The 3207-nt window shown below is 40.2% G+C and overlaps 1 protein-coding gene across 1 annotated transcript in view; it reads right to left on the bottom strand.

The window, feature by feature from the left end:
* The window catches only part of gpc1b (glypican 1b), a 62422-nt gene that overhangs the window by 8979 nt on the left and 50236 nt on the right, over positions 1–3207 (bottom strand). The gene's annotated exons all lie outside the window — the stretch shown is intronic.

Below are 3207 nucleotides of genomic sequence, written 5' to 3'. Positions count from 1 at the left end.
AGAGAGAGAGAGAGAGAGGTGGAACGAGCCCAGCTACGCATACAAAGCTCCTCTAAGCTGACATCTGGGCCAGCCTGATGCTTTTCCTGGAAACTGTTCTTCCAACAGCAAAGTCACAGTTAAAACCAGCTTTTAACAAATATACAGTAGAAATAGGACAACAATAGAGATCAGGTGGGGAAACCAATCATAGACACTTTGAATACTCTACAGACCTGTCAGTAGTTTATCAAAAAAGTTTAATTAATATAAAAATAATTTTCAGGCCGTGGACAGTAGCCTTGCCCCCTGATAATAATCAGCAGCTTCTTTGTAACGCTTGTCCTTCGTGGTGTACTTACTGTGTGCATCATAGTATTGTAAGCACCTTATAGTGCTTTTCTTTAGTGACCCTCACTCCAAATACATTCTTTCATCAGTTCCAGTGTTAAAAATATTGCTAGTTAAGTTTAAAACAACCTTCATTGTGTTCTGTTTTTATTTATTTTTTCTTGGCAGTATTGAAGGACTATTTGTGGATGTATCAACCTAATTTCCCCACAAGAAACATTCAAATTGAATCTAATCATATTTGATCAACATGAGGCAAATGCTATTTATTTTGACACTGTTTTAATTATAAATTAAATTTTAAACTACAATAAAAAACTACAAAATAAGCCTAAATAAGTAAATGCAGCTCTTATGTATGAAAGAGACCAATAGAATTTGGTAATTATTGCCAGTTGCACAAGGAGGACAGTATATCGTGAAACAAGTTACACAGAAAAGCAATAACCACATTCCCAGGCTTAATCTCAAGTCATATGAGACATGAGTCAGATCCTCACTCCTGCCCTCCTTTTCTTCCCTCCTCCCATCCTTACCCTACCACTCATTAGCCAGGGATGAGTCAGACGAATGCTTTTTTGGTGAGAGAAAAGAGTGAGGGAAGGGAGTGTGCAGGGATGAGTGGAGGAAAAGACTGAAGATGAGAGAGATAGGGGGAGTGTTAAAAAAGCTACAAGATTCACCAAGGGGCGTTGCCAGGGGACTGAAAAACCCAGTGTGACGTTAATGAAATACTTATTAAGGACAGACAGCCATTAATCTAGTGTTCTGTTACATCATTCATACAGTATTAATGCTGGGAATCCCAGGCCAGGCACAACAGACATGAAATGGTGTGTAACTCCTCCATGGTGCTAATTGGAGGTTAATGTTGACAACTTCGTCTGTAACCTTGGAGCTGTGGTGCACCAGGTACTGTGAAAGAGGGGCTGTCAAATTAGAAACAGACTCATTGACCTAAGGCTAGAAAACTGAAGGCTGGTTTCATCATCAATGAATCTCTCGATTATTTTTCTGACATACTGAAAAAATACATATTAAAATGTCAGAAAATAGAAAAAAAATGTCCAAATTGTTAAATTACTTAAATTATACACACACACACACAGCTACACAATCTCACTCTGACCTGATTTGAATCTCTATACTGTCCTATCAAGAGATAACAAGGGAAAGTTTTAGGTTTTAAATACTCTCTTTGATGTTTGGCTCTTTGACATGACTGTGTTACATTTTAACACCCATACTCTTACTCGTCCTTGCTTCACCTTCACAAAATGCTCCCCATACCTGTCAGTACCTTCTATAATGCCCGCGGCAATAGAGTCTGAGACTCTTCTGTATCTCTCTCCCACTTTCTCTGCTTGTCTTTCCTCTGTAATTAGTAAGGATATATGAGCGACCTCTCCCCCCATTGTGTTATAGAGCGAGCCGATCCAGACTCCTTGCCTCCAGAGTGAGCTATGTGGCGCGTGGCCTACTTCCTCCACTCCCCTACCCGAGGGAATAAAACAGTCCGGAAAAAAAGTTAAGGACACAGCAACTGGTGCAGCCAGGAGTGAAGCAAGGGAGGAATTAATACAGAAAGAAAGACTGCATCTGACTGTTGAGAAAATTATTCAGTTTTTCCACGCATCTCCATCACTCTCTGCTCTGCTTTGCCATCTTGTTAGCCTCCTTTCACGATACTCTTTCATCACTTTTCACTACAGTTCCTATTTTTCACGACTATAATCTAACTAAAACATTGCAGGGATTCATGTCGTGTTTCCTCTAAGTTGGTAGCAAACACAGACCTCAGCAGAAAGATGTTTGGAGAACACACATACAGATCATTTATTTTTATTCTCTCCAGCTTTACACTCAAGCAGTGTAATACCTCCCTGAGCAGTGTGTGATAAACATCTTCAGTCACTGGGCCCTTTAAGTGGCAATACATAGCTATAAATAGGAGCGGTTGTCTCATTAGGGCCCAATCAATCGAAGATAGAATTACAGGGGAAAGGATGGGAAAGCTAAGATCTGAATTAGTATACCAAGCTATTCACACTAAAAGGAGACCGAGGACAGCACAGGACACAGCTCTGGGAAATATCAACTGGGGAAAGAGGAGAATAAAAGATTGAATGAGGAAGATAGGGGACAAGAGAGGATGCTGGAGTTTGTCACAGTCTTTTTGTGTTATCTTCCTTCCTCTCTTTTTTTTTACTGTCTCATTTGTTCCCATCACAGAACTGTGCTGTTCCAGTCTGCATAAGTACAGCACAGTGCTGATTCTGTGCTGGGGAAGACAGCGACACACAATTTATGAATATGAAATTGAACAGTTGGTTGAAGTCTGTACTTCATTTAGTCAAATTTTACCAAACAGGACTTGACTTGAATGACTCAAAGAAAATTTGATGTTGCCTCTTTTTTCACAGTTTTTTCTTTTTACAAAGATTGATCAAGTGTGTCCGTACTGACTGTCCTCACAATACAGTGTGCTCTTGCGTTTCCTCTTAAGACTTCTGATAAGTGTTTGTAAATAGGGCAGAAGGCGGTCCATGACCTCATTCAGAGTAGCAGCGACCCCAGTGCCTTGGCATTAGCGCTAGGATGATACTTAGTAATTTTGTAAAAGCTGTGCTAATTATTTACGCATTTTCCCCGGCCAGCCTTATTTAATGAACACATTGCTCACTGTCCTTCAGAGCCAGCAAAATGGCATCAGACAGGAGATGTGTAATAGCCACACAAGGATTTCCCTCGTGTGGCTAATACTCGTGTGCATGACCATTGAGAGAGAGAAAGAGAGAGATTTTATTTGTCACATGCACAGTTATACATAGTACAATGCACAGTGAAATGCTTCTTTATACTTGCAGCCAGTAGTAA

Source organism: Morone saxatilis, unplaced genomic scaffold, assembly GCF_004916995.1.
Source record: "Morone saxatilis isolate NCDOM2014 unplaced genomic scaffold, NCSU_SB_2.0 Contig23, whole genome shotgun sequence".
NCBI classification, from domain to species: domain Eukaryota; kingdom Metazoa; phylum Chordata; class Actinopteri; family Moronidae; genus Morone; species Morone saxatilis.
This window is presented reverse-complemented; position numbering and strand designations above follow the sequence as displayed.